The following is a 15,601-nucleotide window of genomic DNA, read 5'->3' as shown; positions in this document are numbered from 1 at the left end:
TAGAGAGGGTCTTCTCCGGGTGCCGTTGGTCAAACAATGTTGACTGGCGGCCCCCAGGGGGAGAGCCTTCTCTGTGGGGGCACCTGCCATCTGGAACGAGCTCCCCCCGGAGATACGGAGGATCCCGGATTTGCGTACTTTCCGCCGTGCCCTCAAAACATTCTTATTCCAGCAGGCTGGTCGGGCCTAACCTCCCTTTTAATTGTTTTTTAAATTTGTTTTATAAATTGGGGTGTTTTAAATTTGTTTTGGGCCAAAGTATTTAATGTATTTTTAAATGGTTTTTTAACGTTTGTACTATGTGTATTTTATCTTTTGGCTGTTCACCGCCCTGAGTCCTTCAGGAGTAGGGCGGTATATAAATTTAATTAATTAATAATAATAATAAATAATTAAATTATTTGAATCCCACCACTGTCTAGAACCCCAGACTCCTCACTGCACAAACTCAGGTTGCTTCATTTTTTCATTAGTCAGGGTATCAGTTCAAAAGTATCAGTATCAAGAGCCGCAGTGGCGCAGTGGTTAGAGTGCAGTACTGCAGGCTACTTCTGCTGACTGCCGGCTGCCTGCAGTTTGGCAGTTCGAATCTCACCAAGCTCAAGGTTGGACTCAGCCTTCCATCCTTCTGAGGTGGGTAAAATGAGGACCCAGATTGTTGGGGGCAATAGGCTGATTCTGTAAACCATTTAGAGAGGGCTGTAAAAGCACTATGAAGCGGTATATAAGTCTAAGTGCTCTTGCTCTTGCTATCAGTTGCGGTGAGTTCAGTCCGAAGGTTTCTTTGCAGATAAACTGGGGAAACAAAGAAGACTTTTGGCTGAAGAAGTGACCCTGAGGACGCTGGATGGAGTGGCCTGAATCAGTGGGGGGTTGCTCCCGGTTCGCCTCAGATCAGGCAAAATGCTGGCGGCGGCCGCAGGAGGCTCCGCCCACCCGCCTGGACGTCTCTGTGCATGCACAGAAGATTCTGCGCATCACAGAAGCGGCGCTCGCGCAAGCGCACACCCACCCACAAGCGAACCGGTAGCGACGGGATCAGAATCCCACCATTGGCCTGCATGGATTTGTGGGGCCTCAGACTTATCCATTTGTCCCTCAGAAGATGCACTTGGATGGATTAGAATGGATTCACAAATCAGCATATGTGAAACTGACCCCTACCCAAATTGAAAAATCCTAGTTGTTCCTTGTGTTAATCGAGTTAACATTAAAGATGAAGGGTGTACTTCATGCTTGTGGAGTGGCCCAGTCTTGACTTCCCCATCGTCTTCCACTTGTTGCCTCTCCCCCCCCCACACCCAACTTTGCCAAGGAAACAGGAAGCCCTTGATGAGACCCAGATATTTGCCAACTCGTGCCATATTGTGCCAACTCGGGAGGGTCCCTACCAGGCTCTCCTTGAGCCACCCATCCTTCCGTTTTACTTGGGATCAGCCTGTCCATCTCTGGCTACAGAGACCCTGACAGCCATGGGCGGACTTCAAAAATTTTAGCAAGGGGTTCTCTGCCCGATTGTTGGGTGGGCGTGGCCCAGTCGGACTCCTGCATCACCGTGGGGGGGAGGTTTGCCCTCCCCGGGCTCTGGAGGCTTTCCTTGAGTCTCCGGGAGGATGAAAATGGCCTCCCCAGGCTCCGGAAGCCCTCAGGAAGCTGGAAACAGGCCCATTTCCCGAACTTCCACTAGGCCCGTTTTTCACCCTCCCTCAGCCTCTGCGCCCTGCACTTACCTGCGTCCAAAACAGGCCGCATGGGAACTCCTGGGAGGGGAGTGTTGGGGTGGGCGGGGCCACCCAGGAGTGGGATTTGGGGGTTCTCCGAACTGCACAGAATTTTCGCTAGAGGTTCTCCCGAACCCCTGTGAGGCCCCAGCAGTCCATCCCTGCTGTTGGCCCACCAGGGTCCTGGGCATCCCCAGTGAGATCCGGGCCAGGCTGGTCCTTCCCTCCTTGTTAGGAGCCCCAGGGGGCTGGCTTCCTCCTTCCCCTTCTTTCTTCGCTGCCTCCTTACTCTCGTGCTAGGGGAAAGGGGTCCTGCCTGTTTACATAGGATGGTGGTGGAAAGACAAAGACAGAGCGAGAGCGGTTTTTGAATGACAGCCTATCAAACTCGCATTCCATACGGCATCGTGATTCACCCACTCCCACCCTCCAAAGCAGCCATTATCCTTGGCGTTTCATTAATTCCTTCTAACCGCTGTCACTGCTGTTCTCCGTTTTCTCTCCCCCTCCCTCTGTCATGCCCGTCTGCCAGCAGGGCTGGGGCCTCCCTCATTTTATCAGGCGCACCAGCCATGCTCCAGTTATGATCCTATAATTATAATATTTGTTTAACTCTTGGTTTATGTTTCTATTCAAATTACGTGCACCCCGTCGATCCATCAAAGGCTTACGGGGAGAATGGCTCGAAAATAGAAACGTTAAAAACATCCCGCCTTCGTCCCTCCAAGGAAGGCCATTGAAGTCTGCCAATGCCGGGTGCCCACAGCCGCCCTGGAGCCCTCGAAGGGGGAATGGAAGTCTGTCAAAGAGTGAGCCAGCTCAGGCTGGCTGAGTCACCACTCCGGGTAGGTCTTCTGGACGAAGTTTAAGGTTCCCTTTTGGCAGCTGCTCCCTGGGAAAGCTGCTGCTTGACTGGTGTGTTTTACATCTGTCTTCCTGTGGCTGGACTCACCCAACTTCACACACACACACACACACAGAGAGAGAGAGAGAGAGAGAGAGAGAGAGAGAGAGAGAGAGAGAGAGAGAGAGAGAGAGAGAGAGAGATCAGACTGAAGCTGTTGTGAGACAGGAGCGTCAGTAGCCAGTCATGGACAGGATCCTCCAGGCCTTTCTGGGCCTCCTGCTTGGCGCTCCCAGCATTTGTGTCAAGTTTCCGAAAGATGCCCTAATTAATTCATGAGCCATGACCCAAACTTCAAAGGAAATATAGTCATTTATTAGGAGCAACATTCCGGCAATACTCGGATGCAGTCAGGACTGACGCCACATAGATTTACGTTCCCCTATGACCCTGTCTCTCCCCTCCCCCCTGGCCATGTCATAAATCACATTCTCCAATTAACCACTTTGGCTGGCTGTGACACCTAACACCCTCCTTCTGATTGCGATCAGAAAAATGTATGGAATTCACTTCAGTTCTCCCTCCCTCCTGCTCATGGCAACTTGAAAGCTTTGCAAGTTGACATTTTGCTTCTGATCCTCCGAGCCGGAGAAGGGGGACAGCCGTGGGAAAACAGGGCTGCCATCAGAGAAAAGCCTCTGGAGAGAGATTTGGGGACATGCTGCACGGTGGAAGAGAACACATTTGTGTCTTTTCTTGGTCATTCCTCTACTGACCCTAAAGAAATCAGCAGGCAGGGCTGAAGCAAGAAATGGTGTAGGGGCTTATGCTTGGGCAGGGGGTTGGACTAGATGACCTACAAAGTCCCTTCCAACTCCGTTAATCTAATCTAATCTAAGAATCATAATCACAAATACTGGGAGGAAAATAAACCCCACTTAAAATCCCTGCAAAATCTTGGCAGCAAATTTTTCCCCACTTGCTTAGGAGGCAGCGTTGGTGAATTTGGGGGGTTCCCGGTGCGAGGAAGTGCGAAGGGGCTCAAGAAACTAGTCCTCAATGGGTGGAGCTGATAAACGGAATGAACGGTCCTTAACCACGCAGTCACCATCTCCTGGAAATGACTTCCGGCTTTCTGCTTCCATGGCCATGGCCAACCCAAGAATTAACCCTCAACTTCTATTGGCCCCATCCTGCTTTGCCCTGCTGAGTACCATGGACAGCTCCCTCCTTTATTGGAGCAAAGGCAACTGCCTGTCTCTCCTGCCTCTCCTTGCCTTGGGCCGGTTTGTATTCCATATCCCCCGAGAGTACCACTGTTCCCCCCCTGAGCCCTCCCTCACTCGGCCAACTTCGAAGCCGTGTCTGGAGGGGCAGGGGCCAACTAATTGACCAGTCAATACTCATGGCAGGAGGAAGGTGCCCCTGCGTGGCACCCAGAAACACGTGGCCAAAAGTATCCTGCACTCTGCAGAAAAGGAATGATGGATGGTCGAGACTTTAATAACTCCTTGGAACCAGAAATGCCCCAGCCTTTGTCCCTAACAGGGAACCTCAGTCAGCTCCAGACGGTGGCTGAGATTTTAATCCTCAGCACTGCTAACCCAAAGGATGTGGTCGCTCAGTGATTAAGATGCTGAGCTTGTCAATCGAAAGATCGGCAGTCCAGCGGTTTGAATCCCTAGTGCCGCGTAATGAGGTGAGCTCCCATTACTTGTCCCAGCTTCTACCAACCTAGCAGTTCGAAAGCACATAAAAAATGCAAGTAGAAAAATAGGGACCACCTTTGGTGGGAAGGTAACAGTGTTCCGTGCACCTTTGGCGTTGAGTCATGCTGGCCACATGACCACGGAGACATCTTCTGACAGCACTGACTCTTCGGCTTTGAAACAGAGATGAGCACCGCCCCCTAGAATCGGGAACGACTAGCACATATGTGCAAGGGGAACCTTTACCTTCACTGCTAATCCAAGAGAGAAGAGGGTCGCTGGGATTGTTAAGACCCGGCAATAAACCTGCATTGTGTATCCTCAGCACCTGAGCCGAGAAGCAGCTCTTCCGCCTCCCTGGAAGTTTGCAACGGGAAGGAACAGTCGCCCCAATAGCAATGGCACTTAGACAATAACTCTTAATAAGTGCGTGCAGCTCTTCATTACGGAGAATCTGATCAGACATTTGTTATTTGTGCAATTTTGTGCTAATGGGGCAGCCACAAGATTTATATCTCGTGTTTTGATCTCAATTGATTGCTAACTTTTTCTGCAACAATCCATTGCATTTAGTTATCACACATTAACTCTGTTATTAAAACCAAATTAAATGCTATTCTGCCTTTTAATTGAATTAAAATAAATGTTGGTAATGTTTAATTAAAGGCAAACAACACTTTTTCATTATCGTGTTGCTTCAGTAACTTCTGTTGTTGAGCGAGGGGCCTCTGAACCCTTGGCGGGCTGTTAAAAGTTGGCAGAAATGGACTCTGCCCCACATCTCTGTCCACACATCAGACGCCTCTTTTGGGATGGTACCCAGATGCCTTTGGCTACCTGGTCCTCTTCAGCACCCTCGGGATGAATGGAAGGGCCCACTGCTACCTACTGTCAGCACTTCAACCTGCATTTACTCTAGTGCTGACATAAGAAGGAGAAGCGAAGGCGTCTGGAAAGGGACGTTTGACTTTTCACCTACTTATTTTCCCTGGAGATAATATCCCCTAGGAGATGGGAGGGGAGGGGGGAAATTACTTTGAGCTGGAGTAGATTAGGGGTAGAATGACTTGGAAGATGGCCAATGAGTGCAGGGGAGTGGGGAACGGAAAGGGAGGGTTTTGGGGCTGGAAGTCAGTGTTGGCTTCGATTGTAGTTGGGTTTAGAATGCCGTGCTTAATAAATAGGAGTTTTTCTTCAAAGATTTTGTTTGAAATGCAATTTATTTGAGATGACCTCGAAACTTGACACCTACCCTGATCTCACTCCTCCAGGGAGTCACAAAGCTCTTCTCTCTTAGTGTTGTGGCCTGCCAGCAGCCAGTGGAGCTGGTGGCTCATTCCGACAGTGAGGGGGTTGGGGAGGAACATGGGACAGTCCTGGAGTCTGGGGAAGGCTCTGATGAGGGCTCTGCATCGGAGGCAGAGAGGGGGCCAGGGCCGTCTGACAGTTATCAGCTGCCTTCGGAGTCGGATATCAGTGGGGAAGAACAGCTGCAGCCTGTTCCCAATGTGTGCATGTGTAGAGCTGCCAGGAGAAGGGAACAGCTAAGGAACAAGGGTCGACTCGGGAGTAAAGGCACAGGTGGACGGTGAATGGCCCCTCCCATAAAGAGGAGCAAAGGGGAGGGGAGTTTGCAGAAGACAACTAGTTCAATTCATGAGGGTGAAGATCTGCTCCTGACTTCTTGCCAAGTAATTGCTGCTCCAGCGTGGCGTTTGAAGGTATCGGCCTGGCCACTCTCCAAGCCTGATAAAGGTCTGTAGTTGCGAAATCTCATGAAAGACTGTTTGCCGGGACTTTTCTGGAGAGGAATTCCTTTTAATCTAAATAAAAGAGGTTTTATCGGGACGAGGAGTCTGCGCGGCCCCTTTGCGAACCAGTAGTAAAGGTAAGTAGAACCCACCCCTGATCAGTGGGCTCCATCTGGAGTGAAGGCTGAGGTCCCGAGGGAGAAACTTTGTTTTGTTGCCAGTTGGTAAGGATCTCACCCGGGAACACCAAGGCATCTGAGGTGCTTTGCTATTATAGTGTGAAAGTGAACATGAATATGCCTGGCTTTGCTGAGTTGATTGCATTGCTTCCTTGGGCTTTACATTTTTCTAACTGAGCTTAGATAATAATCTGGTTTTATCTGTTCTGATTTAGCTGGAGAAATGAGTGAAATAAATCATTTCTAGCAGCAGTGCTTAATACGCTGCAGGATGCTCTTTTTCCAAATCTACGACCAATGATGGATTAACGCCATTAGGTAGCATTAACAGCCGCAGAGCCGGGGTGGGTGAGTGTCAGAGCCATACGGGGCACTGCTGCAGGGGGACGGTGGAATGGGAAGGGTGGCCGGAGGCAAAGGAGTCCTAAGAAGCTCCTTCAGAGCCCCAAAGCTCAGCCAGACAGTTAACTGGGGAGGTGCCCAATCATGCGATGGCTAGAACAGGGGTCTGCAACCTTAAATACTCAAAGAGCCATTTGGACCCGTTTCCCACATAAAAGAAAACACCGGGAGCCAGAAAACTTGGGTAGGCATGGCCAACACAATGTCACTCACTTCCACCAGTCACATGACCCCCCCCCTAGCCACGCCTACCCAGCCGGTCATTAGAGCAGAGAACCAGTTGTTAAAAAACACCAGGAATCACAAAATCCTTTTGACATCTCTCTCTCTCCCCTCCCCCCTCCTTCTCTCCCCCCTCCCCCTCTCTCTGTATCTCTCTGTCTCTGCCCTGGCTGCTTCTCCATCCCCTGCCATTGCCCTTACCTTCTCAGGCCAGGCGAGGAGTGACTGGGAGGGAAGGGCGAGGGGTGGGGGCAGCCAGTGGTGGGATCACCTGACAGGGAGCCACAGCAGAGGGCCCAAAGAGCCACATGCAGCTCCAGAGCTGCAGGTTGCTGACCCCTGGGCTAGAAGTTTCTTTCTGGTTCTTTCCCCTCAAATAAATCCCAACCAGGTAGTCTGATTCCCAGTTATATCCCTGCAGCAAAACAGAGCTTTTCAGGCCCTTTAGGGAAGGGGGCACATCCAGCAGTCCCCCCCCCCCCCCCGATATCCCAGCTTCTCCCTCATCCACAGGGTGCCCAGGTGGGAGGTAGCAGGAAATAAGAGGAGAGATGTGTTTGACAAAGACCCTAGTGGGCCCCCATAAATGCCTTCTCTTAGTGGAGCCAAGCCAGGCTATCTTTGCAGCTTAGCTACCTTTTAATGCTAGCTGTACTGTTTAGCATTATGTGTGAATTCAGCCACAGTGGTTTGTTGAGCACCACAGGAATAAAATCAGTCAAAGGAGGGGTTCTTAGATTAGGAAGACAGGCACATGTCCAATTATTTCAGCGAGCACCATAGCATTAATTTACCTCCACCGAATGTGATCGGGGGTGGGTGGGTTGTCTTCTGCCTATCCAAGCAAATGATTTGGGAGAAGAGGTGAGTGGTTGTTGTGGCTCTGTTGCCTGAGCCTGGGCTATCGACAGATGCAGACTCTGAGAGTGAGGGAGAGGAATTGGCAAGGCTTCCCTCTCCAGGACCCTCCTCTCTGGCAATGCCTCCGGAGGACACCGAAGGCCAAACGATAGGCTCAGAGCCAAGCACGTCCCCGCAGCCACAGGTGGACAGCGATGAAGAAGATAAGTGGTGGCTGGACCCGCGACAGAGGCGCAGGGAGAAGCGTGCACAGCAGAAGGGAAGGCGTGCCAGAGATTAGCTGAGTCATTGGACTTACACCCCGCAGGGTATAAATGTGGGTGTGGTGGCTGATTCAGTTTGTGACGAGCAAAAACTGGAAATACTCCATGATCTCTGCGTTACTGGACTTCGCCTGCTTTATCGGACTGCATTTGGATTAATCCTTGTATTGTTGACACTCTGCCTGTTTTATCGGAATGCTGGCAGTCCAATCTTTTGTTTTGTGTGAGTAATTGGCAGCTAGCCACTGGGTTGCTGCCAGCTTTATCTTCAAAGAGTTTTGTCGTGTGGCTTATTAACTCCGGGCCGTCTGTGGGGGTGCGTGTGGGGTACGGGGACAGAACAGTGGTCAGTCTCACAAACCAGCTAAATATGAGCCAGCAGTGTATGGCAGTATCCAAAAAAGCCAATGCAATCCTAAACTGCATTAACAGAGGGATACAATCAAGTTCAAGTGAGGTACTAATACCACTCTATAAAGCCCTAGTAAGACCACACCTACAGTACAGTACTGCATCCAGTTTTGGTCACCACACTATAAAAAAGATGTTGAGACTCTGGAAAAAGTGCAGAGAAGAGCAACCAGGATGATTAGGGGATTGGGGGCTAAAACATACAATGAACGGTTGCAGGAACTGGGCATGGCTAGTCTAGTGAAGAGAAGGACAAGGGAAGACATGATAGCAGTGTTGCAATAATTGAGGGGCTGCCACAGAGAAGAGGAGGGGGTTCAAGCTATTCTCCAAAGCACCTGAAGGCCAGATAAGGAGTAAAGGATGGAAACTGACCAAAGGAGAGATTCAACCTAGAAATAAGGAGAAATTTTCTGACAGTGAGAACAATCCACCCATGGAACAGAAGTTGCCCTCAGAAGTTGTGGAGGCTTCATCACTTGAGACTTTCAAGAAAAGATTGGACGGCCATGTCTCAGGAATGATGTAGGGTCTCCTGCTTGAGCGGGGTGAGGGTGGGGTTGGACTAGATGACCTATAAGGTCCCTTCCAACTCTGTTAATCTGTTATCAGTTAAACAAGAAGTCCTTGTAGGAGAGAAGGAGGTGGGGGTGTAAATCTATGCTGAAAAAGCTGCGTCAAACAGGCATGGACAGGTTGACATTCGGATGAACTGTCTTTGGAATGAGAGGGGAGGGGGCTTATACGCAGATGTTCAGGGGGCTTTCAGCATTGTGTTCTTACATTATTCCGGTAACTAAGAGCAAGGCACAGAACCCATTGTGCCTGCTTATATAACCCAGATACCGTGGAACAGAGGTCTCTAAGTATGTGAGCTCACCCAGCTGGCATTTATAAGTGTCTCCGGTGTGGCTATTTAAATCCCTGAATCTCAAGTGAACTCTCTTGGCTCTTGGAGCTTTCTGGGGAGGGGGATCGTGTGGGCACACGGACCTGGCAGCTGTTGTCAGGGGGAACAGAGCCCGAAGGAGCCACCTGAGAAAGGCTGAGTTTGTGTTCTTGGCTAAAGTTTTCCGCCAGCCACACGAGAAATACTCTTCACATGCTTGCCAGATGTTTGAAGCCCTGGCCTCATTGGGGATGGATGTTGGCACGATTCCCTTCAATGGGGTTGGAGGTGGAGACAAAACAAAGGAATCTAGGAAGGCCCCCCCTCACCCCGATGGCCTTTTAGTCATGAGAGGAAGTAGCCGATTGACTTTTCTTGTCATTCAACTGTTCAAAGGCATCTTTTCCCGTATCTATCTCGTTCTGCAGTAATTGACATTATTTCTCTCGTAGCTGAACCAAACTGACAGGAGCTTGCTAAAAGGTTCCTCCTATAGGACAGATTGTGCGAGCCCTTTCAGTGGCCTATTAGCTTCGCAGAGGCTGGGTTCCCCCTTCCCCCAAGTTTTTTATTTATTTATTTATTTTACAAACATCAATGTGTGAACGGCGTGGCACCTGAGTGTCTTACATTTTAGTACAAATAAAATAATGTTCATCGTATTTACTACGTTTGACAAGCTTATATAATTCTGGTAATAGTACACATATTTATGTTAAGTTATAATCTTTCATTATTTAGTTATTCGATATTTCGATGTGTGATTTTTATGCCAGTCACCATATTCTGAGTGTCATTCCTTTTACTACAAATAAAATATTATTAATCATACTTGTTACATGTAGCAAGCTTATATGGTTCTAATAATAATACACATATTTATGTTAAGTTATAATCTTCCATTATTTAGTTATTCAATGTTTCAATATGTTATTTTTATTCCAATCACCATATTATTCTGGCGGGCCTGCGGAGGAGGGCCTTCTCTGTGGCTGCCCCAGCTCCCTGGAACCAGTTACCTCCTGAGATCCGGACCATTCCCACCCTATTGGCCTTCCGAAAAGCGGTGAATGCCTGGCTTTTCCAGCAGGCCTGGGGCGGTTGATCTCGCTGTTGCGATCTCGTGAGATCCGGCCATAAATGGTATAAATGGGTTTTAATATTTTAATATTTAAATGTTTTTATAATGGTTTTTTTTAAAATGTATTGCAAGCCGCCCTGAGTCTCTGGAGAAAGGCGGCATATAAATTAAACTAATAAATAATAAATAAATAAATATTCAAGCAGACTTGATAATACCATCGTTCAGGTTCTGATTTACCCTCTTGTTATCACTTCACTTTATTATATAAAAATGTGTATTCCATTAATCCCCCCTCTCTAGTTTCTATCCCTATTCTAACTTTTAATTATGCCACTATTATATTTAAAAATATTCCCTTTCTATCCATCGTCTCTTGCCCGCTTTAAATTGTTCATTTTTTTAGCTTGCCTCCCATATTCCTCTCTTGGATCTTTGCACTCTGGCAGCTATTTTGCCTACCCTAGGGAAATCTCCCCATAGGTTTTGGGTAAGGCTCAGAATCCAAAGTCTTGGGGGCAGGGGGGATGATGACAAAGATTTGGGGCAGGGGTGGGTTCTAAAAATTTTTACTACCGGTTCTGTGGGCGTGGCTTATTTTGTGGGCGTGGCTTGATGGTCATGTAACAATTCTTTAGGATTTAGCAGTAGTACTGATCTACCAGGCTTTTAACTGCTTGCAAAGCTGTACCGGTCTACTCATTCATTTTTGCAGGCACTGGTCTACCCATTTATTTTTGCAGGCACCAGTCTACCCATTTATTTTTGTAGGCACCGGTCTACTCATTTGTTTTTGGAGGCACCGGTCTACCACCACACTGCCTTTTAACACTGATCAGCTGTAGGGCGGCCCTTTGAAGCCCTGCGGCAAGAGTTTAAACAGTTTTTTTTCCTTCTAGACTATCAGCTGGGACTCAGGAGGCAGCAAAAGATTGGGAGTGGGGCCAAATAAAAGGTAAGAATAATGCGAGGGAAGGGCGGAGGGGCGGTGGGGGCAGAACCAGTTCGGTGACATCATATCGTCACCGCTACCGGCTCGGCCGAACAGGGCCGAACCGGGAGGAACTCAATCTTGGGGGAAGATTCAGAATTGCCAAACTAGTCTGCAGACAGGTTGTGTGTTAATCTTGTAAACTTTACATCCATATTTTTTCCTCTGGATTGCTATTTATGCTCAGAGGGAACCAACTCTTTTCAGATGAGGTTTAACACCTGGAGATACACCACTACCTCAAGTTAGATGCAAAGCTTGCAAGTATTTGAAAACATTCCTTGCCCAAACAATTCAGTGAAATTCAGTGCTTCTTTTTCTCCAGATGGAAAATTGCTGGCTTGTACCCAGCACGCTCCCAGTTAATCCCTGTATGCAGATCAGAGGAAGCATGCACACCATTAAGTCCAGCTAGCCAGAAAATGTAGTTTGATGTTTACCTAACATCCAAAAGAGCTAACTGGCAAAAGGAAGCAAAAAGCAGGCAAGAGGTAGGAGAGAAAGGCGTGATGAATAAGTGGGAGATATAAGGGCAGAGGATTGACCTAGTCTATTTATCTGTCTCTAACAAGAGGCGCAGGGGACGTGGTGGCTCAGTGGCTAAGATGCTGAGCTTGTCAATCGAAAGGTCGGCAGTTCAGCGGTTCGAATCCCTACTGCCGCATAATGGGGTGAGCTCCCGTTACTTGTCCCAGCTTCTGCCAACATAGCAGTTCGAAAGCAGGTAAAAACTGCAAATAGAAAAATAGGGACCACCTTTGGTGGGAAGGTAATAGCATTCTGTGTCTTCAGACAGCACTGGCTCTTTGGCTTTGAAACGGAGATGAAATGGTCCCCCCTAGAGTCGGGAACGACTAGCACATATCTGCGAGGGGAACCTTTACCTTTACCTTTTTAACAAGAGGCACAGACTTTTTCATAGCCACTGGATGCAACACCACAAGTCATTATCCTGGACTGTGCCCTAAAGGGAGTGAGCTGGAGACTTTCAGCCTTTGTGTGCATGGCAGCCACAAAATAGAGATGGAAGGTAGGACACCAGGTGACCCATCCTCTATTGTGCTCCGAGAAAGAAACAGTTTGGCAGACGGATAATTAGTTGGAAAAGCAGCTACCCAACACCCTCTGGGCCAGGGGTGGGTTCTAAATTTTTTTACTACCGGTTCTGTGGGCGTGGCTTATTTTGTGGGCGTGGGTTGATGGTCATGTGACAATTCTTTAGGATGTAGCAGTGGTACTGGTCTACCAGGCTTTTAACTGCTTGCAGAGCTGTACCGATGTACCCATTTATTTTTTGCAGGCACTGGTCTACCCATTTATTTTTGCAGGCACTGATCTACTCATGTATTTTTGCAGGCACTGGTCTACTCATTTGTTTGCTTTGAACACTGATCAGCTGTAGGGTGGCCCTTTGAAGCCCTGCAGCAAGAATTTAAACAGTTTTTTTCCCTCTAGCCATCAGCTGGGACTCAGTAGGCAGCAATAGATTGGGGGTGGGGCCAAATAAAAGGTAAGAATAACGCATGGGTGGGGTGGGGGGATGGGGGGGGGCGGGGGAGAATCGGTTCGGTGACATCATATCGTCACCGCTACCGGCTCGGGTGAACCGGGCCAAACCAGGAGGAATCCACCACTGCTCTGGGTGTTGGTGACAGGCTATCCAAATCCCCCACCGTCTGAAAAATTCAGTTCACTGATTGGAACTGAACTGAATGAAAATTTAAATGGAACTTTAGGTAGGGAAATGGAGCAGTTCTCAATAAAATACTTTTAGAGCAGGGGTGTGAAACTCAAGGCCCGCGGGCCGGATCCAGCCCACGGGATGCTTAGATCTGGCCCCTGGGGCCAGCCTGGAAACAGCAAAGGACTGGCCCGTGGTGCCTCTGCCAGCGAAAATGGAACACGGGGAGGCTGAGCTCCCTTTTCGCTGGCTGAGGACTAGCAAAACAAACTAAACACAAAACAAAAGTAGAAATGTTTCCCCTTTTGCATTTGAGCACGCAAGAAGGGACAGGAAAAGAGAAAGAGGAAAGACAAGGAAAAAGAAGGAAAGAGGGTAAAAGAGCAATGAAGGAAAAATAAGGAAAGGGGAAGGAAGAAGAAAGGAGAAGGAAGAGGAAGAGGGAAGGAAAAAGAAGAAAAGGAAGGAAGGACGGACGGACGGAAGGAACAGTGGTGGGATTCAGCCAGTTCGCACCACTTTGAGAGAACCGGTTGTTAACTTTCTGAGCAGTTTGGCAAACTGGTTGTTGGAAGAAATCATTAGGGCAGAGAACCGGTTGTTAAATTACTTGAACCCCCACCACTGGGAAGGAAGGAAAGGAAGGAAGGAAGGAAGGAAGGAAGGAAGGAAGGAAGGAAGGAAGGAAGGAAGGAAGGAAGGAAGGAAGGAAGGAAGGAAGATTATAATGAGAGTGAGGGAGGATCTCAGGGAAGTCCTGCCTTAGCACTTGGCCACCATAGATGCCCCCCCCCGAACACGAACGATGGTGATTTGGCCATGCCCACCCATGCCCACCCACTGGCCCTCCGAGGTCAAACACAGCCCTGATGTGGCCCTCAAAGAAATCGAGTTTGACACCCCTGATTTAGAGCCAGGAGGAAAATTGAGAGATCTACTCAAAACTGGGACCATTCATTATGCTTTATCTTCCCCTAGTGGGCAAAACAAGGCATTACAGGAACCCTCTCCTGCCTCTGGTCTACTTTGTAAGTTTTTGAGAAATATTTAGACCTACCCATTTGTGTCTGCAAACGGGCAGATGAGGAGGGGTGTGTGTCTCTTTGTTGTTCATGATCACAGACTTGTGGCTGTCAGAGCAGCTGCTTTGTGGTTTTGCTTTGTACCTGTCAACTGGCGCACCAACTGATTTTTGGGCCTTCTTGGCCCATCAGAAGTAGGGAAACATGCTATTTCCTGCCTCCGGAGGGCTTGGTGGCGTGGGGAAGGCCCATTTTTTCTTTCTCACATGGCTCCAGATCCTCTCTATGCATCTGGGGAGGGCAAAAACAGCCTGCCCCACCTCCTCGGAGGCCCAAAACGGCCCATTTCCCAACTTCCAGTTGGACAGGAAGTGACTTTTTTGCTGTCCCCAGCCGCCAGAGCCTCTGGAGGCTGAGGACAGCAAAAAAGTCACTTCCTGTCCAACCGGAAATTGGGAAACAGGCTGTTTTGGGCCTCTGGAGAGCCTCCGAGGGGGTGGGGAAGGCTGTTTTTGACCTCCCCAGATGCATAGAGAAGATCTGGAGCCAGGTGAGAAAGAAAAATGGGCCTACTAGGCCATCGTGTGCCAGGAGCAGGGGGGGGGAATCACACGTGCATGCGTGGGGTGGGGCGCATAGAATTATGGGTGTGGGCACGCACGTGTGCGAACCTCCTCCGCCCCCCCCCCCCCGCCTGGCACGCAATGGCAAAAAGGTTAGCCATCACTGACATAGGCTGTGTGTTTGTGTGTAGGTGCGTATTTTGTTAATGTTGCACTTGCTTTACTTTCCTCCTCTTTTGCCAGGCTGCCTTCCGGCTTCACTGATGGAGCAGGAAGGAAGCCTGCTCCATCAGGCTGCGCACCTGCGCACAGGTTCTTCTCTGAAGCTGAACTTCCTGAGGAAACTTCAAGGAAGCGCCCAGGAGTGGTTGAAGGAGGAGAAGAGCAGGATAATGACTGGATTATGTGACGAACCAACATCTGTTCCTCCTTTGTTCATAGGCTGTGTGAAGGATGATTCTAAAGTTTGAGAGACGCTCAAATAGAATAGGCCCTTGACTGGTGACAGAACAAGCTGCTTTCAGCCAAGCTGTTTTGGTATGTTTCTCTGGGTGCCCTTTCCTGCCCTCTGGACCAAGGTCTGACACATTGGCAACCCAACTGGCAGTGGAAGAGACCCAGACCCCCCCCCCCCACTCCCTCCCTGCAGGCCAGTTGAGCAGCCCACCCAGCCTGCGTGATAGCAAAGAAGGCCGTACCCAAGGGAGCTCTTGGGCAGTGAGGCCTGACATCCGATGGAGAGGCCAGCAGCTCAGGCCCACAGAGGCCATCCTGTGGACAGAAGGACTTTGAGGAGGGCATCTCCATCAGATAGGAGAGTCTCCTTAATATTAACAGATTAACAGAGTTGGAAGGGACCTTGTAGGTCATTTAGTCCAACCCCCCGCTCAAGCAGGAGATCCTACACCATTTCTGACAAATGGCAGTCCAGTCTTTTTTACATTGTGGCGACTAAAACTGGATGCAATATTTCAGTTGTGGTCTTACCAAGGGATTATAAAGTGGTATTAA

Source organism: Pituophis catenifer, unplaced genomic scaffold (genome assembly GCF_029215685.1).
Source record: "Pituophis catenifer annectens isolate HBS135680 unplaced genomic scaffold, rPitCat1.0.hap2 SCAF_6, whole genome shotgun sequence".
Taxonomy (NCBI): domain Eukaryota; kingdom Metazoa; phylum Chordata; class Lepidosauria; order Squamata; family Colubridae; genus Pituophis; species Pituophis catenifer.
This window is presented reverse-complemented; position numbering follows the sequence as displayed.